General features: G+C 44.8%; 1 protein-coding gene and 1 pseudogene across 2 annotated transcripts in view; both read right to left on the bottom strand.

The window, feature by feature from the left end:
- Positions 1-26661, bottom strand: part of AFF3 (AF4/FMR2 family member 3) — a 524208-nt gene that overhangs the window by 131962 nt on the left and 365585 nt on the right. The window lies entirely within an intron of this gene.
- On the bottom strand, positions 6020-7701 carry LOC119512019 (annotated as a pseudogene).

Raw genomic sequence — 26661 nt, 5'->3', positions numbered from 1 at the left:
TTCCTCCACTTGCCTGGCGACCTGGAGTCAGTGCTGATGGTCAATTTCCTTCTCTATCAAAGAGAAAATAAAATACTTTCACAGAAGTGTTAAATTTGAAAGACAACTTTGCACTTCCAGAAATAAAATGCAATAAAAGTTGTCATTTTGTAATATGATATACCGCAATTTCATAAACATGGGATTTGTCCATTAAAGTCTTGCATCTCCCATTTCACGCAACCACAGAAGTGCAGCTGCTTTAACTGGCCCTGCATCCTGGGACATTTTTGTAACCAACAGTCATAAATTATTTGCTGCCTTTTCTGCTCCACCCTGCCACATGGCTTGGTCAACATTTCCTTTACAAGACCTAGTTTGGGGGAGAGTTTAGGTTTTTAGCTTAATTGTTGAGATTTATTCCGAAAGCAACTGAATATTCGCCAGGTTGCTTTGGCAACTAGCAAGAAAAGTTAAATTTCTGGGCCAGCAATGGCAGTGTGTCTCTGCCTCCACAATGACCTCCTCATGTCCAACACCAACCTGAAAAAAAGCTCTTAGTCCTTCTGGTTGCAGGATGACACAGGACGTAGCTGATGCCTATGATGGAAAAAGTGCTGGATTTGGGGTTAATTTTTGACTTCTAGCTTTGTCACTTAGTAGCTCTTTGATCCCGAAAAAAACCTGAGGCCTTCACTTCTGAATGGGAATGGGTAATCTGTATCCCCTCAATTTTAAAGGATGACAGAGGCACAGAATAAGATAATGTATATAAAAGTTATTGCAAATTTTAAAGCACAAATATTAGGGATAATAACGGCACAGCCTCAGGGCCTTGCATATAGTAGGTACTCAATAAATGGGAACTAAATTGAAAGGGCTACCAAATAACCATCACTAGTTCCACTGGTGACCTGGCATCGGACATGTGCAGTGGTCTGTGGGGCAGCAGCCCTCTGTCGTCAGCTTTCCTAACTATACTGGGATCAAAACAAACTTCAATGCCTGGTGATGTGACACTAAGGAATGAGTTCCAATGATGAAACAAACTGCCTTCTGACAGGGAGCACAGTTCATTCTAGAAGGTGGTGTCCTCTGGGGCCTGGGCCCCCTGGAGAGGCAGGCAGCAGCCAACCCTCCTAGCTGTCTGGAGAAGAGAAGATCCAGGAGGAGAGGCCCGGGTAAGGAGGGTGCAGGGCCTAGCACCCACCTTTCCTTCCTTCTGTCCACTGTGCCCCCATCCTCCGGACCGGGGAGCCTGGGCTGCCTGGCTCTCTTGCTTCTCTCACTCTGCCTGCACCGTAGCCACCTTGATCGACTTTCGCATTTAATTCTGCTATCCTTCACCGTGGTTCCTGGGTTTCACTGCCCTCTCTTTGTGGTCAGGGGCCCTATTTCAAGACTCTTTTGTCCCTCTCCGAGTGCTGAGCCCCAGGCAGGTGACAAACACCTGCTTGGAGTGTGGCCTTGATCCTGCAAGCCACAGGGAATTCTGAGAAGCTGGAAAGCAGGACAGGGATGTGATTCCATCCGACTGCAGAAGATGACGTTCAAGGCAGTGTGGATGAAAGAAAGACCAAAGCATGATTTTCATCGGAGGGGAAATTTGCTTCAGGTCCAGAAGGCCTCATCCGAAACCGTGGAGTCTGGGTGCATTCTGGAATTCAGAATTTCTTTTGTATTTCCGAAAGGTAAACGGATGCCTGTACTGCACATCATACAACACCCCCAGTAGGGCCTGGGGTGGTCTGATGAATAAAGACCCACACTCAAGGGGATCAAAGCCATAACTAGCTGCAAGGCAGCTCTGGTCAGGTTAGGTTTAGTCACCAAATGAGTTTTGAAAAACTTCAGGTATCCAGAGCTTTTTAAAATTCCTGAATTGAGGACAAAAGACTGACAGACAGTATTTTAAAGGAAAGCCTTCCTACGGAGGGTGGGTCTTATAAACCAAAGACTATTCTGTTCTGCTGAGCTCTTTGAGGGGTGCATGTGGAGGTGCCCAGGGAAGGAACTGTGAGCCCAAGAGAACGAGAGGTATCTGGAGTTTGGGGGATCCTGGAAGGAGAGGCGGAGGAGGCAGGACGGGAGGAGGGCAAGAGGAGGGTGAGCCGGCAAGCTACCCAAGGCCAGGAATGGGTTATGCTGAAGCTACAAAAGAGACGCTCAAGTGTAGACATGCATTTTCCTGCCAAAGCTCCAATTTTATACACGCCCATGGACACTAACAGCTGCCACAAAGCATGGACGCAATGAGGCTGTCCCTCCCTACTTTCTCTCATCATAAATGAACACATTCGGTCCCTTAATAAACTTGAAACACAGTATTACATTTTCACTTTTTTCTTGGTAATCGGGTAGGATTTCATCTGTAACGTACAATTCTGAGTAGTCATAGGCACTTAGAAGCACTTAAGTGCTGCAAAATGAGGGAGCTGATTAAGAAGCTCAGCTAAAGTGTCCATAAAAATAAAGATGCTCAATCCCAGAATTGTTTTCTCTAACCAAAGAACTCTCCAGAATCAGTGGAAAGATTACTTGTGAAAGGAAAACAGCTCCCAAACCATCCAACATGGCGCGTACTCAAGGTTACTTCTCATCTTCCCAGGGACTGAGTGCACTCTTTTCACGGCCTGACAGTGCAAGACAACAGCTGACTGTCCAAACTCATTCACACAAAACTGACTTTTCTTTTTTGGTGGAGGATACAGATAAAATTCTCAAATGAATTGCCTGTGAAGTCAACTTGACATAATATCACATAAAACCTGAGCTACTTGGAAAAACTGTAAAAAATTTTATTAACATAGCTTCATTCTCCTCCGAGCCCTGCACAGCAACGTCATGGCATATTACAGCATCAAGGCTCGAGGGATTTACACACAGAAAGCTAGAATCATTGCATCTCTGCCAAATAACATGCAATTTTAAGCTGGCTTACACTCCTGTTACTTAAACTTTGCATTGCATTTAATGTTTGCAAAAGATCAAATCCAACACGGTTTGATCTGCCCCTACTGAGTTTTCTACAAAATGAAGAGAATTGAGTTACACTTATACTATGTTTATTGTTCTATCTTCTTTCCCCTACTAGGTATGTAGTCTCTGGAGCTCAGAACTCGGACTAATGAAAGGTCTGCACATCTTATAGCATGGTGTGTGCTTTCTAAGTATTTAATGATGAACTTCTAGATGGTTATGGGGGGTTCCCTTTGCTCTCCTCTCCCATCATCTATTTCTTCTGAGGGTATCATCAGATGTCTCAACACAACTTCCCTGCCCACCCCAAGAACTTAGATGCAGGGAAACAGTCCACACGGTTCTTTGTAAGAGACCAGTGCAAGGATGAGGCAGCTGGTGAGGGGCATTTCACAAGAGTTGAGAATCCTAAATGTCACCTGGCTCTGCTCACACCTGCTGTGTGTGTGCATGTGTGCGTGGGCGCACGTGTGTGTGTGTCTGGGAGCAAGGGGGGATGGCTGAGATTGCAGATAGCCTATGTCAGTGAGACTTTCCAACCCAAAGACCAACTGTTAAGAGCCCAGAGTTTTTACAGAGGAAAAATAATAAGTTTCAGGGTTATAGAGCACATGTACAAGGAAGAATAATTAGTAAAGGGATGAATTAGGTTTCTGTACATTGTATTGCTAAGGTTAATTCTTTGTTTTCTGAAGCAAGGTATTCTGCTCTTGCATAAAGGCCTTGGGATCAGAACAAGAGAAAAACAGGCCCTAGGAGGGACGACATTCTGATAAAACCTTCCAGGTTCTGACAGCTCTGCCAGACGTTAAGACCCAAAAATCAATGGACCTGATTTCTAGTCCCAGTTGTGATGTTAACCACATAGTTATAATCTTTCTGTAGAAGGAATAATAAAACCAGCCCTGCCTTCTTCATGGGTTGTCGTTGAAGACAAAATGATATAATATAATTGCAAGTACTTTGAAAAACAAACATTGCTTTAGGAGCTTAAATCAGGCAGTAAATAAATACCTGACTTTGTGAATTTGCATGCTGCCTGCACAAGACCTCATTTATGATGCTCTGTGATGTCTATGTCTGTTTTGTGTTTTTTCCCCTCTGAAACATCCCTGTATAGTTCCAGGCTGTGTGAAATATAATTCCAAGTTTGCATTGTCTGTAGGATTGGACGATGGCAGAGTGCTGTGTCGCTCCTGGATCTAACCCAAAGTTCCAAGAACTAGTGGATCCCTAAACTTCTTCCCAGCTTGAAAACTCTAATCTATGCAACAATCTCCACGCAGGCCATCTCTCACCCCTGCCCTTCGATGACTGAGCAGCTATTTGTGGTTTTTAAAGCTCTTTCCCTGCCCCAAGGACAGCTACACACCTCTCCGCACCTCTGAGGCTGGGGCCAAGCTGGGCATGTCAGCCAGGTAGACTGTCCATGAGTCCACTCACGACTCTGCCGTGGACTGCCCAGGTTTTAGGGTGCCACGTTGCTGTCCATGTAAGGTTTGCACGACTTGGAAATTCCACCCCAAGTTCAACCCTATGGGTGTTGATTCTGGCTAACTACTCTTGTGCAAAACAATCAACCATTCTAACTCATTTTGGGAATCTGGCACTTTTTTTTTTTTAAGAGTTTGATAGAAAAATTCTTCAATGAAAACAAGTTTACAGGTTTTGACACTATGGCTTAACTAGAATAAATCTATCCAAATCCAAACAGATAATGACTGGTTTACACAATATTAAAGCAGAGTCCCCTCAAAACAGTGGGTCCTAGTTCCATTGTAAAGCTCCTCAAAATCAGAAATCCAATTATTGTAACTCAAAATTAGTTGAAAACAATTATCCATGAGGGGCAATACATGTGACATACATACTTTTTTTTATTGGCAACTTAAAAACTACTGGCCTCAAGTATAACTCTACCTCGTATTAAGTCATTTTCACACATTGATTTACTTTAAAAATGTTGGAAGTCTCTTTTCGCTACTGAAAAATGCTAACTGACCTAATACTCAAAATGTCTTAGAACCCTTAATTTTCTTAACATTGGTTCCCCCTGATTTAAGTCCATATACGTGAATATACAGACTATCATAGTCCCTAGTGACATATTTTGTCTACTGCCTCAAAGCAACTTATGTTTCTATTCTTTGCAATCCTGTCACATATATGATATAGAAACAAATGAAAATTCCCTTCTAATGTAGCCATGTTTTCAAAATAGTCTAGTTTCTTTATAGTTTTTACTTATATTTACTGCATCAACATCATGGATTGATTTTTTTTTAACTTAGAAGTTTGAGACATTTCTCAAAAATAAACTTTCATCTTTTAGTTCTCAATATTTAGTTACTAGTGCTTATAAAGAATATTTGATGGTTGATTTCATGAGGGGTAATAACGCTAAAGCCAGATTCATTCCAAATTATAACCCATTCTGCTCTCTGCAGGACAGTCATATCATTTCACTGGATTCCCAGCACAAAACTAAATTACCTTCAAAAATTAACACAAGTTTTGTACCTCACAGGATTGCCAGTTCAACATTAGTTGGATAGCTAGTTGTCATACAAAAAGGCATACAGACCACACATTGTTACAAAGAAGCAGGATAATTGCACAATGTAGGCTATGAGATTAAAATTAACTTTTGATAAAAAGGAGTGAGTACTTGTATAGAAGTAATATTTTATCTACCATATAAATGCTCAACTTCTACAAAACCCACAAACAGTGAAAAGGTAGTCAGGTAAATCTGAGATTTGTAAAAGCTATGCACAAAAAACACGGTATTTGGAAAAAGAGGAAAGATTTATATAAGTAGTTTTTAAAATGTAACCTTTTTCTACTATCAATTACACATTAACATATACACACTAATTGAAAATATGCTACAACCATAATGTTTGGAAAAGCAGTTTAACATTTTCTAAATAGATTTTTCCCCACATTTACTGTATAATGTAGCTGTTAATACTGCACAAGTACAAATAGCAATAATGTTTAATTACTTTTAAACAAAGATAATGGGATTTTCTCCCTCAAAACGAGTTTTAAACCTCAAAACCTACGCTTATAAAAATTTAAAACTTTCAGCAGTCTCAGTGTTTCAAATGAAAACCATTACAAACTTCTCAAATGTTCTTTCTTTCTAGGTATGCCAACCTAATTATCTAGTGTAGAATCTTTCAGAGATATTTCAGTCTCTCTCTCTTCACTGGATGGCTTTTTCTTACTGCTGGCCTCATGGCTGTCTTTGCTTTCTTCATTGCTGTCTCCATTATGCTGTGGCCGACCACTGTCTTGAGCATCAGATCCTCCATTTAAAGTCTTTGAACCTGTTTGTTCCTTTTCTAGCTTTTTGTTTGGCCCTTTCTTCCCTTGATCTTTGGTTTTATTTGCTTCCTCATGCTGTCTTTGCTCAGCAAGAGATTTATTCAGCACTTGTGTGATCACAGAATCTCCTTCACCAACCAAAAACATGTTCTTAAACTTGTCATACAACATAGTAGATTTTTCCATGATAACCTAACTTTAAATCGCCGTATTTTTTTCAGTGTTGTAATCATCTCTGTGTGTTTCTGAGCCTGTTGCGTTGTGACCTGAAGTGAAACAAGTTCATCCAAGGCCTCAATACATCTGTTCACGTCAAGATTATCAATTTTAAGTGACTTTTTGATTTCAGCATGTATCCTTTGCAGCTGAGAATCCACTGATGTTTCTCGCTTCTTCTCCACTTTCTTAACTTCTGGCTTCTTTCCTTCATCTTTATTCTGCTGCTCAGTTTCCATTTGTTCCTCTCGTTTGTGTTTTCTATCTGCTGCTTCTTTCTCATGTGGGCTTCTCATCATATCCCTTCTACGAGCAGCCTGAAAGTTTCTTCCACCTTTTCTTTTCACTTTCTTGATCGTCTCCTTCTTCTTCTGAATCAGAGGTTGTTGTAACCCCTGCTTTAGCTAAATTTTTTCTTTTTGATTCAACTTCTTTCTTCTCCTCTTTTTTGTCGGGCTCTTTTCTTGGCTTATCTCTTCCTTCTGGCTTTCTTCATCCTTTTTAAGCTGTTTTTTAGGTTGTTTCTCCTCTTGCCCCTTTTTCTTACTTTTGTCTTCTTCAGTGACCATGTCACTCTCTGAAGGACAAGGTTGTTTTACCATTTTGGGTCTGCCTCTTGGTTTTGGAATCTTGACTTCTGTAGCTGCAGGTCGTCCTCTTTTTGGGCTCACTTTTAGATTAACAGATGCTGTTGCTGTTGTCACTACCCCTGCCTCCTCCGTTTCTACTTGTTTTTCTGCCTTTCTCTTTCTCCCTCTTCGGGCAGCTTCGGAGTAGTTATATCAATTGCTTTACTCACATCCTCGTTACTGGCTTTTTCTTCATGATCACTATCCTCCTTTGAAACACCGGCTTCTTTTTCTTCAACTTCAACATCAGATGATACATTTGATTGTTTAGTTGAGGCCTGTTGACTTGAAAATTTAACTTTCGGATTGTTATCTATCTCCCATAAACCTTCATTAAAACCTTTTCATTTATTTGGCTTGCCGTACTTTTCCTTATTTTCAGAGTAAGGAAATATGTCCTTTGGTCCTAAAAAAGCAGTCTCATGAGTTCCAAAAAAGAAAATAGGTAGTTTGTTTGTGGGTGGCTTTACAGCTCCATCAGGAACTTCATCTACTCGAGCTGGCCAATGAGGATAACCTTTCATCTTGGCGAAGATGAGTCTCCAGGCTTGAAGTCCCGAGTCATGTTTCGAGGGTGATGCCGGGGGTCCCAAGGCTAGGAAGGAGCTGCGGCGGTGAGGGAAGCGAGGGGATGCGGGAGGGCAGACTGGAGCCGAGGCGGTGAGCTGGCGGGGGGAGGAGGAGGAGGAGGAGGAGGAGGGGGAGGGAGTGGGAGGGAGGGGGGAGGGGGAGGGGGAGAGGGGGAGGGGGGAGAGGGGGAGGAGAAGGACGAGGGGGAAAGGGAGGAGGGGGAAGGGGGGGGGGGAGGAGGAGGAGGGGGGAGGGAGGGGGAGGGGGGAGAGGGGGGGGAGGGAGGGGGAGGGGGGAGAGGGGGAGGAGGAGGAGGGGGAGGAGGAGGGGGAGGGAGGGGGGAGAGGGGGAGGAGGAGGAGGGGGAGGAGGAGGGGGAGGGAGGGGGAGGGGGAGGGGAGGGGGAGGAGGAGGAAGAGGATGGCTCCGGGCGTCCGGACGCGCCTGCCCGGGCCGCGGGCGCTAGAGGCTGCTGTGACGGGCCGGCCGCCTCCGCCCGCGTCCACGCGAGCCGCCCGCGTCCACGCTGCCGCAGAGGTGTCCCAACCGCCCGGGATCACAACCGCCGCCGCCGCGCTCGGAATCTGGCATTCTCGAGCTTCTGATATAGAGACAGTAGAAAACCTTTATACTGATGTTTTTTATCCATTTAAGCTCTTGATCTTTTGCATATTTATCCAGCAATTTACAAGGCTCAACCATGGATGAGTCAGCACTCCTCTCTTCTGAAAGGAGAGAAACTGCCCCACAGGGCTGACAGACGTGCATTAACAGGTGTTGCGTGAGAACGTTTTTGGCATAAACTTCATTTCTTTTTGGCAACCTTAAAGAAACCTTACAATATAGTTTTTAACCAGATGATAACTGATTGTATTATTTAATGAAAAAAAAACATAAATACAACCAAAATATTATTTTTAATTTGTACTGAATACTACAAAATTATGACCACCCTTCTCAGCTTTATTCTTTTGATGTTAAAATTTACATTCAAATAAAAAAAAAGGGAAAAGCCTCAGTGTAAGAAAGGCATATTGCTTCATCAAAAACTATAACAAGCTTTGATAAAAAGGGATTTAAAAAAATGTATTGCCTTCCCCCATTCAGAATGGTAATTCCATACAAAGCTGCAGACTTAACCAGTAACACATGTTGTCTCTGTGAATAAAATATTTTAGTGATGCAATCATTCTGGGATTATTAATTATATACTATAAAGATCTCCCATGAATGTATTCTGGCTATTCACATTTACTGAGTTTTCCTATGTAGACAAAGCAGCCTGATGAGCAGGCTGGGCTCTGCCCCATCACCTGTGATTGCCACTGGTTTCTGATGAATGCTCTTTAGCTACTGGGGTCAGTTCAATTTATTGGACCACCGAGGCATGGATGGGACACAGAAATGTAAGAAGAGGTATCATGTGGCTTACTTAAATAAAGCTCACTTACCACCACCGAGATCCCTGATGTGAAATGAACTGGCCCTACTGAAAGTGGGGAGGGCCAGCCGACAGCTACTATCGTATTTAGCGGTCTTTTCCTAAATCTGTGTTAATCGCCAAGCCAGCTTCTAGGGAGGAAAGTATCTGCTGGGAGAATTTATACTGAGATTAAATTGGAATCTCACATCGTAGATGTGACCAGAGGTGGGCAGTAAGGCCTGGTCTTCCGTTAGCTTGTGTTCCAGGCTTATAAGCGAACTCTTCTCTCGGTCCTACCCCCAACCCCCATGAGGGAAACAGGATTATGGCCACAGAGAAAGTGGGGACTTTCATTCACAGCAAGGCTGACCTCTTTGCCTCCCCAGCTGGGCTCACCACAAAGGCTTCTTTCTCTTCAGGACCATAACGGGTCCTGTGTATAAATTGTTTGTGGGCCACTGCTGAAAAGGAATCAACAGGAAAAGCAAGATTCTAACCACTTTGATCTTGTGGTTACCACAGGCTCTCTAAGTCGCTGGAACCTTCCCAAGTCTAGTTTTATCCCCCTCTCATGGAATCGAATTTCCACTAAGAACTCCTGCCCACCATTTGGTATGGAGGAACCTGCTTTTTGCAAATAACATTCATGATGTTTCAGCCAGTGACTGCTCTGCCCACAAGGTGATTCGGAAGGAAAGCAAGGTGCATGGCCTATCGTTGTGACTTGAGAGGGCATGAAAAGGCCCTCTGCTCCAAAACATCTCTATTATTTGCCCTTCTTTGGTGCTCAAAATCTCTACACTCAAATTACTTGTTTTGAGTTAAGGCATTCATTAAAATTTCCAGTTAAGATACAAATGGTGGGGAGGTGGAGGGAGGGAGAAAAACTGAGACTGAGAAACGTTATCCTCAAAAGCCATGAACACTTTGGTTTATATCAGTTATTTAAACCTCAGTTCATATCGGTTTGTCAGATCCCTGAGGGAACCGACGCAGGCAGAGAAACTTGGATGGAGAATGAAGTGTCAGGGTTGGAAAGATCCAGAACCTGGGATAAGGTCCAGAAGACAGATCCACAACAGTGTTGCGAAGGGGTGAACTGTTTGCAACCCACGAACATGACATGTCTCTCCAATTATTTAGGTATTCCTTGGTATCTTTCATCAGCATTTTGTAATTTTTATCACACAGATCCTGCAGAGATTTTATTAGATTTATTCTTAAGTATTTCATTTTCTTTGGAGCAACTGTAAATGGTATTGCATTTTTTTTCTGATTTCGGTTTCTATTTATTAGGATATAGATATGCAATTGGTTTCTGTGATCTGATCTTGTATCCTGCGATCTTTCAAAACTCATGTATTAGTTCTAGGAGTTCGATGTACATTTTTGGGGGGGATTTTCTACATAGACAATCACGTTGTCTCCAAAGAGAGACATTTTTATTTGTTCTTTTCCAACAGGTATGCCTCTTATTTATTTTTTTTGCCCTGTTTCAGTGGCTAGAACTTTCAGGACCATGTTGAAGTGAATATCCTTGCCTTGTTCTAGATTTTAGAGGGAAAGCATTAAGTCCTCCAGTAGTAAATACTATGCTAGCAGTGAGCTTTCTGAAGATACTCTTTAGGAGTTTTAGGAAGTTCCTCTTTATTCCTAGTGTACTGAGATTTCTTACAACAAATGGGTGTTGAATTTTTTCAAATGCTTTTTCTCCAACAATTGTTATAATCATATGACTTTTCTTCTTTAGCTTGCTGATATGGTGGATTACATTGGTTGACTTTTGAATACAGAACTGGCCTTGCACACCTGGCATAAATTCCACTTAGTCATGGTGCATTATTCTTTTTATACTTTGTTGGATTTGATTTGCTAAAAATTTCTTGAGGATTTTGTTTTTGCATTTAAGATTATGATTTTGTTGTTCTATCTTTGGTTTTCACATAAGGGCAATGCTGGCCCTACAAAATGAGTTGAGATGTATTCCCTCATCTTTTTTTTTTTTTTCCTGGAAGGGATTGTGTAAATTGGTATCAATTCCTCTTTAAATATTTGGTAAAATTTTCCAATGAAGCTTCTAGTCCTGGGGATTTCTTTTTTGGGATCTTAAAAAATACAAAGCTAATTTCTTTAATAGGCAGCTATTCAGGTTAACTGTTTCAACTTGGCTGGGTTTTGGTACTTTGCGATTTTCCAGGAACAGGATCATTTCTTCTAAGTTGTTGACTTTGTGAGCATCAAGTTGTTTGTACTATTCCTTCATCATCTTTCCAACGGCTGAAATATCTATAGTGTTATCCTCTGTTTCATTTTTGATATTGGTTATTTGTGTTTTCTTTTCCCTTTTATGTTTAGTCTTGCTAGAATTTCTCAATTTTATTAATTTTTTGAACCACCTTTTTGTTTCATTAATTTTCTCCACTGTTTCCCTGTTTTCAATTTCAACGATTTCTGCTCTGATGTTCTGCTTGCTTTGGGTTTCTTTTGTTCTTACTTTTCTAGTTTCTTGAGATAAGAACTTAGATAATTGTTTGAGATCTTTCTCATTTCTACCACAAACGTTTAGTGCTGTAAATTTCCATCTCAGTGTTACTTTAGCTGCATCCCACACAATTTGATATATTGTATTTTCATTTTAATTCAGTTTTATGCATTTCATAAATTTCCTTTGAAATTTCTGCTTGACCCAAGGGTAATTTAGAAGTGTGTTGTTTAATTTCCATGTGTCCGGAGATTTTCCCATTATCTTTTTGTCATTGATTTCTAGTTTGATTCTGTTATGGTCAGAGAATATACTGTGCATGATTTCCATTCTTTCAGATTTGTTAAGGTTTATTTTATTACACAGGATATTAACCATTTTGGGGAATGTTCCACTGCTACTTTACAAAATGGTGTATTCTGCTACTGTTGAGTGAAGTGTTCCATACATGCCAATTAGAGCCTGCTGGTATTGTTCAGATCCTCTATATCACTTCTTATTTTCTGTCCAGTAGTGTTATTTATTACACAGAGTGGGGTGTTGAAGTCTTCAACTGCAACCGCGTATTTGTCTATTTCTTTTTTCAGCTCTAACAGTTTTTGCTTCATATTTTTGAAGCACTGTTGTTTGTGCATACATATCTGTGGAAAGCCGCCTCCCGAATCGGGCCTAGCGTATGCTGCAGCCTGCTCTAGAGTTACCCCCGCCCATCGAGTGAGCCAAGATGGCGCCTGCATCCTGTTTCCGTATAGTGACGCATGTATCCGCCACCCGCTCCTACCAATCGAAATCCTGTATACGCGATACTAGCCTAGAAGCTTATTGGTTGTTAATTGTGTATAAAAGGTCTTACCCGGACGGGGTAGGGTGAGACAGCCCACAAGGAGCCGTGCCTGACGGCCACATCGAGGCTGCTCTCCCACGAGGCGCCGTGCCCCGTGTAGGAACCAGTAACACAGAATGTTCATCTAGCTGTAGTAAAGGGCTTGCTTTCACAACTGCCGTGTGGTTCGAGTCGTGATTCATGACCAGGTTAGTTCGCGCAGTCTGCATCTCTCTCTCTCCTTCCCTGTTTCCCCTCGCCGGCCGGGAACCGGGGACCGAGCGGGGCAGCGCCGGACAAGTGGTGGCCCGTACGGGGAAGCTCCTCCTCCTGCCTCGCTCTCGACGGTCCCTCTGTGAGGAGAGCAGCGCTGCGCGTCGAGCTTACGGCGGACTTCCCGCGCCTGATCAACGCGAGAAGGTGAGTGCGTCTTATTACATGATAGTTAGGGCCCGTGGGTTTTCAGGTGACCCCGGGGGACTCGGAAGAGCTCTCCGAGTGACTGAAGTATAGTGCCGACTGCAATCATGGGGCAGTCCGGAAGTTCACCTCTCTTAGCTCCCTTAAAGAACCTTTTGAAACAACGGGGTATCTCGGTCAGGAAAAGCTCCCTTCAGCGTTTTCTTGATGATGTTGATACTTTTGCCCCTTGGTTTGCCTGCACCGGCAGCCTTAGCCTACCCTCTTGGATGAAGCTCGGTCGCGACATAGACCGAGCGCGCCAGACGGGCGTGTGTATGGACCCGATTCTAGTACCCATATGGGAGACCGTCCGTGCGGTCCTTGAACTAGAATCGGCTACCGGCCTAAGCCCGTCCTCTGTCTTGCAAGAAGCACGGTGCGCGCTCCAAGAAACCCAGTCAGTTTCGTCAGCGGACGGCTCCTGTAAGGGCAAACCGCCGGAGTCCAGTGACTCTGACTCAGAGTCAGATAGCGATACTGACGAGAAGGCGGAAGCATCCCCGCTAATTGAGTGGGAGGAGCCTCCCGCCACACCCGTGCGGCCTTCCGCCCCGCCAATGTCTACCGCTGCACCCCCAGGGACACCCCAGCTCCCAACTGACGCTTTGGGCGGTCCCACCAAAGGACCTTGCCGAGAGCTCCCTCTAGTGGCCATGCCCAGTAAATGTAATTATCCTTTGCTGCCAGACCCGGAAACCCCGATGGGTCGGTCAGGGGAGGGGCAACCTTTGCCGTACCCCCCGCCCGAGTATACAGGCCCTCAGGACCCTTTGCCATTAGGTAGTGGTGGGAGACATTTCTGGAGATGGAACCCTTTCACAACATTTAGACCTTTTGGCATGCTGGGTGGCTACCAGCCACTTGAGCCGCAGCCAGTCTCAGAAATGTACCCGGTTATTATCAATCCCCAAGGTGGCAATCGGCACGAATCATATGATTACAAACTATTGAGGGAATTGAGGCAGGCCGTCCATCAGTATGGCCCCAATGCCCCTTATACCTTGAACATGATCGAGAACCTCTCTGCTCTAAATCATACACCCACAGATATTTTTCAGCTAGCCCGTGCTTGCTTGCCGTCAGGCCGATTCATAGATTGGAAAGCATGGTTTGAGGAGTTAGCTGAAGAGCAGGCCGCAAGGAATGCGGCGGGGAGACGTGGCGGGTGGAATGCTGACATGCTGTTGGGGAGAGGCGCCCATGCCCAGAACCAAACGGGTTTCCCACAAGAGGTCTATGCCCAGATCTTCCGCTGTTTTGTGGGTGCCTGGAAAAAGCTAACAGGTGAGGGAGAGGCTCAGGCCTCACTCAGCAATATACACCAAGGCCCCACAGAACCATTTGCGGATTTTGTAGCCAGGATGCAAACCGCAGCTGAGAGAATCTTCTCAGATCCAGGAGTAGCAGAGACTGTGGTTAAGCAAATGATTTTTGAGCAGTGCAACAAGGAGTGCAAAGTTATCCTGGCACAAAACAGAGCAAAAAATTTGACAGAGTGGGTCAGGCTCTGTAGAGATGCTGGCAGCCCTTTAACTAATGCAGGTCTAGCTGCCATGCTAGCCAGCTCCCTACAGGTGGCTACAAAAAGCCCGAGAACCTTAGGGGCAAAGTCTAACGGGTGCTATGGCTGTGGCCAATCAGGGCACTTTAAGAGAGATTGTCCCAATAGACGTCAACCCCCTGCCACTCAACGGTTTGGCGAACCAGGTGCAGCAACCAGGCCGTGTGGCCGTTGCCACAAAGGCCCCCACCGCGCAGAAGACTATAAATCGGTTTTCGATGCGCAGGGTAGACGCCTCTCTGGCCGCCCCGAGCAGATTCCAAAAAACGGGAAGAGGGGGTCCGCCCTTTCGACGGACCCCCTTGCATGCCATTCGACAACACAGGATCCGATCAAATTCGTGCGTCCCCCGGCTCAGCAGGACTGGACCTCTGTGCCACCTCCAGACTCGTACTAACCCCCTCCATGGGTGTCCAGTTAGTAGGGACCTCCTTCAAGGGGCCCTTACCGGCTGGTACTGTAGGGCTCATATTGGGAAGAGCATCCACGGCCCTGAAAGGATTAACAGTTATACCAGGACTTGTAGATTCAGATTTCACAGGCCGTGCCCAAGTTATGGTTCAATCTCAGCGGGGCACCTTAGTCATTGCAGAAGGTGATAAGCTGGCGCAGCTCCTGCTCTTACCCAGCTTACATGCAGTCTTTCCAAGCAGAATCAGACAGAGAGGGGAAAAAGGGTTCGGATCCAGTGGAGCGATTTTTGAGGGACTCCATATGTCCCTGGAGTCTCGACCTATGCTAACCATTAAGGTGCAAGGCAGATCTTTCTTGGGCCTGCTCGATACAGGGGCCGATCGGTCTATCATAAGACAACAAGAATGGCCCCCCACCTGGCCAACGAGCAGGGCGGAAGAGCCCATTAGAGGAATAGGCCAAATTTCAGCGCCCATGCTCAGTGCAGCTGCCCTTCATTGGGCCGATGAAGAAGGACACCAAGGCAGTTTCCAGCCTTATGTATTAGCCCTGCCTGTGTCTTTGTGGGGAAGAGACATTCTGACCCAAATGGACGTTACTTTAATTAGCGGCTACTCCCCAACCTCTAAGCGACTGCTAAAAGAAATGGGGTATACCCCCGGCAAGGGTTTAGGAGCTTCACTGCACGGACGTGCGGAGCCTATACAAGCTGCCCCCAAGTCTGACAGACGAGGCTTGGGTTTTTCATAGGGGCCACTGAGGAGAGATTCCCACCCACACCTATAAAACTAAAATGGAAAACCGAGGCTCCGGTGTAGGTGCCTCAGTGGCCCTTGCCACAGGAAAAACTTGCAGCGTTGCACGCCCTAGTATCAGAACAACTAGAAAAGGGCCATATCGCCCCTTCCACGTCACCGTGGAACACCCCTATATTCGTAATAAAAAAGAAATCTGGTAAATGGAGACTGCTACATGATCTAAGAGCTATTAACGATTGCATGGAGCCTTTAGGGCCCGTTCAGATGGGACTGCCCCTCCTCTCGGCATTACCGGAGCACTGGTCGATTTTCATCATAGATCTGAAAGATTGCTTCTTTTCTATTCCGCTCCACCCTGAAGACACCCCTAAGTTTGCCTTTACTGTGCCCTCTAGTAATCAAGAGGAGCCCTGTCAACGCTTTGAATGGACAGTCCTGCCCCAAGGCATGGCTAATAGTCCTACCATGTGCCAGCTGTATGTCGCTGCGAAGCTAGCTAGCACTCGGCAGCAGTTCCCTCAAGTGAAAATCATCCATTATATGGATGACATTCTCTTAGCCCATAGAGACACAGATCTTCTTAAAACAGTTTTGTCACATTTAGTCCTTAGTCTTAGAGAAGCTAACCTAGAGATTGCCCCTGAAAAAATCCAAATGACTGATGTTTCCCCCCAAAAGGTGTCTCTCAGGCTAGACAATATACACACTCTCAATGATCTACAAAAACTCATGGGGGATATCAATTGGATCCGTCCATACCTAAAAATACCCAATGTCAAACTAACACCTTTGTTCGACCTGTTGAAGGGGGATTCTAATATAAACTCACCTCGAAGCTTCACTCCAGAGGCAAGGCAAGCACTATGCCAGGTGGAACAGGCGCTCAGTGGCGCTGCATTGAAGAGAATAGACCCTGATGAGCCTTTTGAAGCCTGCGTGCTGCCGACAGAATTACAGCCCACTGCGGTACTGTGGCAGCGGGGGCCGCTGCTCTGGGTCCACCCTGGAGTTTCCCCCAAAAAAGTCCTAGAGCACTATCCTACAGCGGTTGCAGACTTGGCCCTAGAATGCATTAAAAGGGCTGTGCAGCATTTCGGTCAGCAGCCCAAAAATCTCAGGGTGCCTTATTCTTCCCAGCAGCTTGAGATACTCACCGGATGCATAGATCAATGGGCCATTCTCCGGTGTACATTTCTTGGTCCCATTAACAATCAGTTCCCTAAGGCTCCTCTCTTGCAGTTTGTCACCCGGCACCCAGTGATTTTTCCCAAAGTAACATCTCCTAGGCCACTAGCAGGCGCCCCCACCGTATACACGGACGGCTCCAGCTCTGGAACAGGGGCGTATTGTGTGGAGGGGGACACTCCTAAAACAGTGCTCTTCCAACCACAAAAGCCTCAATGGGTAGAACTGCAGGTTATCATTGCAGTCCTGGAAAGCCTTTCCGAGCCCTTAAATGTCGTCTCGGATTCTGCTTATGTTGTGAACTCTGTACAAATTTTAGAAACGGTGGGCATTGTTAAACATTCCTCTACAGTAAGGACGTTCTTTGCCAAACTACAGGAGGTTATATGGACCAGGCAACACCCTTTTTACATAACCCATATTAGAGCCCACACAGGTTTGCCTGGCCCTATGGCCCAGGGGAACCATAGCGCAGATGTAGCCACTCGACAGCTGCACATCTTTCCGACGCTGGTACCGTATCAACAAGCCCGAGAATTCCATGCCAAGTTTCACATCAATGCAGGTACCCTAGCTAAGCGGTTCAGCATACCACGTGCAGCTGCTCGAGATATTGTCCGAGCCTGCAACAATTGTGCAGAGCAGAGAGCAGTCCCCTCGGTTGGGGTCAACCCTAGGGGTCTCACCCCAGGGGATACTTGGCAGATGGATGTCACTCATCATTCAGAGTATGGTAAGATCAAGTACTTACATGTGTCGGTGGACACATGCTCCCAAGTTTTATTTGCCTCTGCTGAACCAGGAGAAAGAGTCTCCCACGTCATTGCACACTGCCTTGCTGCATGGGCAGCTTGGGGTAAGCCAAAGACGTTAAAGACGGATAACGGGCCTGCCTACACTAGTAAATCCTTCCAAAAATTTTGTGACAACATGGATGTCCAATTAAAACATGGCATCCCCTATAACCCTCAGGGGCAAGGAATCATTGAAAGAGCGCACAGATCTCTCAAAGACTTGCTTAAAAAACAGAAAGAGGGTATAGGCCACGGCCTGTCCCCAAAAGCTCGACTGTCTGTAGCCTTGCTCACATATAATTTTTAAACGAAAATTCACAAGGAATGACACCTGCCCTGCAACACACCACCCCGAGTCCTCCGCATAGAGGTCTAGTCCGTTGGAAGGATGTCCTGTCGGGGCAGTGGAAAGGCCCTGACCCGGTGCTCAGCTGGGCCAGAGGCTCTGTTTGTGTTTTTTCCCCAGGAACCAGGACGTCAACCAGTGTGGGTTCCGGAAAGACTGGTGAGAACCGTGACATCACCTGAAGAAGCCAAGGAACAGCTGTCAGAAACGCCAACGAATATACAACCTGAACCATTAGACCAAGCCTCCGACCCTGCTGATGATGGCGATGACCGACAAGACGATAATATGGAACTATATTTCCTCCACAAGCTTCAACGAGTCCTTCCCCCTCACCAATGACACACTGATCCTCTCTTTTGCTAACCTCTCTGTCAAGGTTGTCAACACCACAGTTGCGGCGAATGCTACTTGTGAAACTGGTAATGGCGAGTTAAGTAAGGGAGTCTTGCTTGAATTTCTTAACGTTACAGGGAAGAGCCGCCAGTCTTGTGAAGGGATCTTGAGTAAAAAGGAGACTCAAAGGTGCCTTTTCCTTCCAGGGCTTGCTCCTACAGTCTGCAACCGTTCCAAAGACCCGGATGCCTCGCCGCCCCGCTATCCTAGTGTATCGCCCAAGTTATGTCTGGCTCCCCGTCAAGGCAACCGACTGGGTTGGCCCTGTTTCTCAAGTTGTTTCACTTAACAATATCCCCTTCTCTAAGTCTAGGCGTCCAAGAGGCATAAAAGAATGGCTATCGAATGCTGCCAGTGTAGCTTCCTCTTTGTTTGTCCCAACGATCGGGCAGGCTGTGCTACAAGCATGGACAGATCGGCAGCTCGCCATAACGATGGAAACGGTAAATGGCTTGGTCAACCTTACCCGAGACGTGCTACGCCGCCACAATCAGATGCTGAACTTAAATTTCCAGGCCATTCAGAAACTCCAAGCGGAGATAGATGAACTTGGACTGGAAATAGATGGACTCTGGAGAGTGCTTCAGCAAACATGTGACACCCGGTGGCTTACGGTTAAACTCTGTGTCACTCCTGTCAGGGCCAACGTGACCGGAAGCATTTCCAGAGTCTCTGATTGGCTGAAAAGGTCATATTTTCCTGAATTTGTTAATCTCTCCCAACAGGTGGAATCTAGTTTAGACACAATTGGGGGGATCAAGTTAAAACCCGTTAAAGTCGATCTCTCCGGGTTAGGCGAGGTTCTACAGAAACTATTGCACAGTGTTTCTTCCTGGTTCTCTTGGCCCAATTTAACTAATTGGATCCTCATTGCAGTGGGATTATTGGTGGGATTAGTCGTTGTTAAATGTTTGCTAGAACGCCTGTTTCAAGCGCAGCAGCAATTGCGTGTTACCACTATGATGGCTATGACTCCCACCTCTGTTACCCCCGATAGTGACCGATTTATTAACCATACCCCTTCCTGGTCGCCTCAGGTGGGGCGCTTTGGAGCAAAATTTGTAGCGAATCGCATGGCTGTTTCTCGGGTGTAAAAGGCGACACCAGTAGTCATAATTTTGTCTCAGGTGGGTCTCTAGGGCAGAGTCCTAGTTGTGGGCAGACTGGACCCTAGCCATTGCACAGAGACACCTAGTGACACCCCCGACTCTGGTTACTGCTGTTCCTGCCCCCGTCGTTGTTCCCCAGTTGCCAGGCAAAGCACTGCAGGGAGAGTCACGTTGCTTCCAGCTTACGGACTCTCCGGTCTCCATATGACGTGAGCATTCTGGTTGGTGCTAGAGGCTCCGCCGCTGGATGGCTGAGGCCTAGTCCAGACTCCCCAAAGCACCAAAGAGGTTGTGAACCATTTGGGTTCACGGGAGCACGCTCATCACTGGAGACACTGGGTCAAAAATAAATAAGAAAGGGGGAGATGTGGAAAGCCGCCTCCCGAATCGGGCCTAGCGTATGCTGCAGCCTGCTCTAGAGTTACCCCCGCCCATCGAGTGAGCCAAGATGGCGCCTGCATCCTGTTTCCGTATAGTGACGCATGTATCCGCCACCCGCTCCTACCAATCGAAATCCTGTATACGCGATACTAGCCTAGAAGCTTATTGGTTGTTAATTGTGTATAAAAGGTCTTACCCGGACGGGGTAGGGTGAGACAGCCCACAAGGAGCCGTGCCTGACGGCCACATCGAGGCTGCTCTCCCACGAGGCGCCGTGCCCCGTGTAGGAACCAGTAACACAGAATGTTCATCTAGCTGTAGTAAAGGGCTTGCTTTCACAACTGCCGTGTGGTTCGAGTCGTGATTCATGACCAGGTTAGTTCGCGCAGTCTGCATCTCTCTCTCTCCTTCCCTGTTTCCCCTCGCCGGCCGGGAACCGGGGACCGAGCGGGGCAGCGCCGGACACATATCTTCTTGGTAGATTGATCCTTTAATCATTATGTAATTTCCCTCTTTGTCCTTAGTGATTTTTTTTTTTGTTTTGAAATCTACCTTGTCTTATATTAATATAGACACCCATGTGTTTTATTAAAGTTCATATGATGTACCTTTTGCCATCCTTTTCTTTCAACCTACCCTTGTTAGTATGTTTGAATTGAGTTTCTTGTAGACAACATATAGTTGGGTCATGTTTTATTTATTTTTTTTAACCCACTCTGCCAATTTCTCTTTTAATTGTTGTGTTTGGACCATTTACATTAAAGTAATTATTGATATGTTGGGGTTAAGCCCACCATTTTATTACTTGTTTAACATTTTTCCTTCTATTTCTTTTTTCTTGTCTTCATGTGGGTTATGTGAACATGTTTTAGAGTTCCATTTTGGTTTATGTATAACATTTTTGAGTATATCGCTTTGTATAATTTTCTTAATGGTTGCTCTAATTTGTGCTAAACACATATATTATTTAACACAGCCGACCAGTGTTGATGTTTTACCACTTTGAGTGAAGTGTAGAGAACTTACTCTTCATTTAGGTTCCTTTACTCTCCACACATTTAAATACAGTTGCGTTAAGTATTTCCTCTACATGTGTTGAGCACCACATTAGATGGTTCATAATTTTTGCTTCAAATCTAAAATTTGATTAAAGAAACTCATGAGGTGAAGGATGGTCTGGTATGTTCACTCCTAATTTTACCCATTCTGTTGTTCTCTTTCTGAAAGTCCCAGCTTTCTTCTGTTAGCATTTTCCTTCTGGTGGAAGGCTTCCTCGAGCCATCCTTTAACGACAGATCTACTAGCAACAAATTCCCTTAGTTTTCTGCAGCCACTCTGGGGAGCTGCATGCCTTCAGGGATGGATGGCTGAGCTGTTGGATTAGCCCCGGCACATACCCAAGTGCTGCTGTGTAGGAACTAGTATGAACTCCCTCAACTCCTGGAATCCCTGTTGGGTCATGGGCCCAAAAGGCAAGGGCCAGAAGGACTTACGGACTCTCTTCTGGTCTAGAGTAAACTCTTGTTTCCGAGGCTCCTGCAGCTGGTAGGCCAGTTCCTCCTATTTACTGGGATTCTTAGAAGCACGGGAGGAGGGAATCAGAGTAGAGGCCCATTCTTGGAAGAGACAAAAGCCCTTATAAGATCAGTTGAGGAGAGGAGAGCTGTGGAAACCATCTTCACCAGCTCACCTGGGATCAGAATAGAGTTTTAGAAGTTGGGGCCTGAAATATGCAATAAAGTATGAGACCATGAGGTCTCAGAGGCACCCCTAGATTCAGGAATATCCTGTTGGCACAGGCTTGCAGGGGACCCTATGCAACCCACCCTCCTTTAAGACCATGGGTAGGCCTTAAAGGGACATAGGAATTTAACCATCCATTGTCACTGACCTCAGACGTAAGACAAAGCCCTTGGCAGAGGTTGGCGTAAATATATACTATCCTATCGGTGGTGGGAATTGGATAAATTGAACTATTGAGTATGGGAAGGTGTGGATTCCATCATGGAGAGCCACTCCACTTTCACGATTTGGTTCCTGTACTACCTCTGCACTCTGGTAATTAAAATGAACACACAGCTATGGGCCTTGTTTCTTGCCCTTTGTTTGCTTTTCTAGCCTGAGTCATCTGGTTAGTGGATTAAACCTTGCAGTTCTGGATCCAGGGATGTATTATGTTTCTAGTCAATGTGCTAATATATGGTTAATCTAAATTTCAAAACATTCGGGCAGTAACTAAGTTGAATTTTCATTTTGTAGAGATTTTATATGCCTAAATATGTATAAAACCAAAAAACTCAATATACTCAGTATACTATGAGTAAATATACTGGGGCCAAATCAGGCCCCTGATATATTTGGCATAATAGTAAAGGCAGAAACTGTGCTGGACCTTAAAAACTGGGGAGCATTCTCAGAGGAGAACCATGAGAGAATCCCACAGAAGATTAGGAGAAAGCACCCTGAGCAGAGAGAATGGCACAAAGGCACACAGGACAAAAATCCCAGGGCATGCTAGAGGAAGAGTAGGCTTACCAGTTTGGCTGGTGCTTTTGATATGTGAGGAGTGGGGGGTAGGTAGTGGGAAATGAGGCTAGAAAAATAAATGGGGCAGATCACAAAAGATCCTAAAGGCCAGGCTGGGAAAGTAAACTTAATTACTGGAGTTATGAAATTATCAAACGTTTTTGAGAAGAGAAATGGTATGATTAGAACTGTATTTTAAGGAAATTGATCTGGCAACACCGTATGGATGGAATGAAACACCTGGTGGCAGGAGAGTGACAGAAGGCAGGGATGAAGCAGGAAGGACTAAAGCAAGGTGCAGCCATGGACACTGAAGAAAGAAATAGAGTTAGGTAAGAGAAGCTGTGCAATAGAAATTAATAGGAAATAGCAACTGATTGGAGACAAGGAGAGTGAGTGTCCATGCTTTTGAGTTTGGGAGGCATCATTAGCAAAAGCAGGCAACATAGAAGGAAGAGCCGGAACAGGACTGGAGGATGCGTCCGATTTTGAACATGCAGGCGTGAACCACCAGTGGATGGCTGGAGAAACTGACTTGGAGCTGCAGGAAGAGGTCAGCGTTAGAGAACTGGATTTGGGTGGCGTCTGGACAGAGTTGAGAGTTGAATCTTTGGAAATGGAGGAGATCACCACGAGGCGAATGTAGACAAAAAGAAAAGAATTGAGCCAAAGACTGAACCTTGTTTTACAAACAAAAGAAAACCCAAGAGAATGTAGTGGGTGGCAGCCAAGGAACAGAAGGGTCGAGGAGGGCACGTCCACCAAAGAGATCACAGACGATCAGGACCGTGCAAGGACCACAAAACATAAATGCTAGAAACCAGCTCCACTGGACGGATGGAGGGCAGGAGAGGCCACGCCAGGTGGAAGGCCAGGTGGAAAGAGAGTCAGAGTCAGCTTGAGCAGTTCCAATGGTTGGTGAATGCGGCTGGCTTTGTCTGGTTTTGTTTTAGGAAAAGAAGAGCCAGGTGATAGGTGATAGGCCCAGTTATAGGAAGAACAATGAAGAAAACAAGAGAGGGGTCTGCAGAGGGAGGGAAGGGATAGATCAAAAGCACCAGAGAAGGATCAGGCATTTCTTTCTCCGAGATGGGAGAGAGGCAGGCATGGATGAAGCTGGAAAAACGTTTAAGCTGAAAAAATTGGGAAATTTAGGATGTTTCTCAAAATGCACTGTACATATGACTACATTATTTTTTAACCAAAAAACCTTTTTTTTTTTTTTGGTTGAAATTAACGTGACTTGGTGAGGGCAATAGTGGTTCCCAAATCTGACTAATCAATAAAATCAAGGGGGAAACTTCTCACAAATACAGATTCCTAGGCCCAAACCCAGACACATGGAAGCAGACTCTCTGGTGGAAGGGCCTAGGAATATGCACTTGAAAGTCTCCTCAGTGATTCTCATTGTTAGTCGGGTTGGGAACCTCTGGAGGTGTGGGTTTCAAGCAAGGAAGGCTAGCAGAACCACGGGGGGAGGGCTTTATTACCAAGACCCTCTAGAACACATGCACTCATTTATTAAAAAGCTCCCCAGGTAAGCCGATGTGCACCTGGCTAAGATCCATATCAGGAAACTGGATTGAAAAAATAAACTGTTTGGACAGTGTGCCAGTTTGAATGTATTATGTTCCCCCAAACGCCATTATCTTTGGTATAATCTTGTGTGGGCAGACCGATCAGTGTTAATTAGATTGTAATTCTTGGAGTGTTTCCATGGAGATGTGCCCCACCCAACTGTGGGTGATGACCTTGATTGGATAATTTCCATGGAGGTGTTGGCCTGTCCATTCAGGGTGGATCTGAATTAAATCACTGGAGCCATATAAATGAGCTGGCAAACAGAAGGAACTCAGTGCAGCTGAGAGTGACATTTTGAAGAGGAGCTACAGCCAAGAGGGACACTCTGAAGAATGAACAGAAGCTGAGAGAGCAGCTGCAGATGAGAGACAGTTTGAAGATGGCTGTTGAAAGCCAACTTTTGCTTCAGAGAAGCTAAGAGAGGACAAATGCCCCAAGAGCAACTAAGAGTGGCATTTTTGAGGAGCTGAAGCCTAGAGAGGAACATCCTGGGAGAAAGCCATTTTGAAACCAGAACTCCAGAGCAGACACCAGCCACATGCCTTCCCAGCTAACAGAGGTTTTCCAAACGCCACTGGCCATCTTCCAGTGAAGATGGATACTTCATGGCCTTAAGACTGTGAACTGTGTAACCCAATAAACCCCCTTTTATAAAAGCTGATCCATTTTTGGTGTTTTGCATTCTGGCAGCATGAGCAAACTAGCACAGATAGGATACTTGCATTCACCACACCGGGGGGTCCCCTGTTATCTAGGCACTGTGACAACTCCCTACAGACATTTCTCCCATGGCACCTGCTTCTAATCTGGCTTTCACCTGGGGAATGGCTTGGTTCCCGTGGCGTGATGGTGCATTCCACACGCAGCCAGGCCTGTGGCGGAGCAACCCTGGTTCCGAAAAGTGACTGGCTCTGGACCTTTTTGGAGACTTTTTTAAGGAAAAGCATATGGAATTATATTGTTCTTTATCTGAACTAGCCACACAATGAGTCTTCAAAAGAAACAGTAAGATGCAGAGCAGAGGAAAGACGCTAGAAAAAGAAACTAGCAGGTTCCATTATTCATTAATTCGAAGGAAAACAGTATCAGGTGGATTCATAATTAATTTTGTCAGGAAATTCCTTGCAACATGAGTTCGATTTTTTTTAAAGCAGCAGCAACAACACAACAGCAACAACGACACAAATGAAGGAGTTGGCACATGTTTGATTGACTTTGAGGGAAGGTGTATAAGTCCAGCCCTTTAAATGCCTCTTAAAGAAAAAAAAAAATTGTCTTTTAGCCAAAATGATGGTGTGATCCAGTTTCTGCTCCAGTAGTCCCAGTCGTCTGCTGGAGTCTTTAAGTTACGGCATAAATGGAAACTGTCCTCTCCTCTTTTATAGGACACGCACATTTGCATATTCAACAGACAAAGCTCAAAGGCTACATTCCCCCAACATAAGAATCCTACTCTGGGACACAAGAGATACAAGAGTAACACGAAAATAGTCTTACCCTGATGAAGGCTGGCTCCAGCTGAGGCTTAGCAAGTCAAAAACTAGTAAACTTGCTTGTAATAACATTCTAAAAATCCAAAAGCTATTTTCCCCGTCCACAGTTAAAAAGCCATTTCCTGCAGAACACTGTCACATTTGTGACGTGTTCAGCGTTAAGACTTCTTGCTTATAGTGATTTGACTGTTTAGAGGTGTAAAAACAATCTATACTGAAGCTGTCAGTTATTAAATTTTTAAGAAAAGCCATCTTCTCGCTTCACAGCAATACTGTAGATTTTAAAACAGAGGTAAAGACTTCATATCAGGCCTCTGACTTTTTTTTTTTGCATTTCAGTGCAACGTTATCCATGAAGTTTCAAACGTGTGGTAATAACCTCAAATGAAGTTTGTTTTCTTCCTTTGATATTGAATTACCGAAGTATCTCAATGAAAAAAAAAAAAAACCCCTCCTTTGGAATTAATAAATAATCATGGTATTCCAACAAAGCTGAAAACTAAGAATCTTCAAATTCCAAATCTTTCCACTCCTGGATGAGCTTTGCTGTTCAGATGTTAATGGGATCCCTACTTTATTTTTGTTATTGTTTTAACTTGGCCAACATTCAGGCAAAAGAGTCTGTGAAACAGACTTTTTCCATCCCATGTCCTCAGTTTTAGAATTTCTTTCTTGCTCAATGCTAGTTATTTTACTTGACAAATCGCCAGAATTCAGTTCTACTTTTTCTATCTTGTTTGTTTCCTATTGCTCTTCCCGTCTCTCTTCTTTCCTTTTCATTTTGTCTATCTTCTATTCTTCTATAAATTATGGATTTAAATTAAAACCCCATTGGCACTACATTCTATGTGGTTATTGATAGGGTTGCCAGAATTAGCAAATAAAAATAGAGGATGCCCCGTTAAATCTGGATTTCAGATAAGGAGGAATACTTTTTTAGTATAAGTATGTCCTGTGCAATATTTGGGATATACTTACATTAGAAAAGGATTCATCATGTACCAAATTCAGAAATCCAAATTTAACTGGGCACCTTGTGTTTTATCTGGCAACCTTAGTTTGAAGTTAAACAGTGGGGATTAAAAACCCGACCAAGGCATCCATTTACAACCCTGGAAGAGGAGAAATTTCCATTTGTCTCCTTTTGAATGCTTTTGGTTAGGTCTATCGTTCTCTATGGCATCACTTCAGTTTACTTTTGTCTAAGTTTACCGGACCTATC

The sequence above is a fragment of the Choloepus didactylus genome, chromosome 17 (assembly GCF_015220235.1).
Source record: "Choloepus didactylus isolate mChoDid1 chromosome 17, mChoDid1.pri, whole genome shotgun sequence".
In the NCBI taxonomy this organism is placed as follows: Eukaryota; Metazoa; Chordata; class Mammalia; order Pilosa; family Megalonychidae; genus Choloepus; species Choloepus didactylus.
This window is presented reverse-complemented; position numbering and strand designations above follow the sequence as displayed.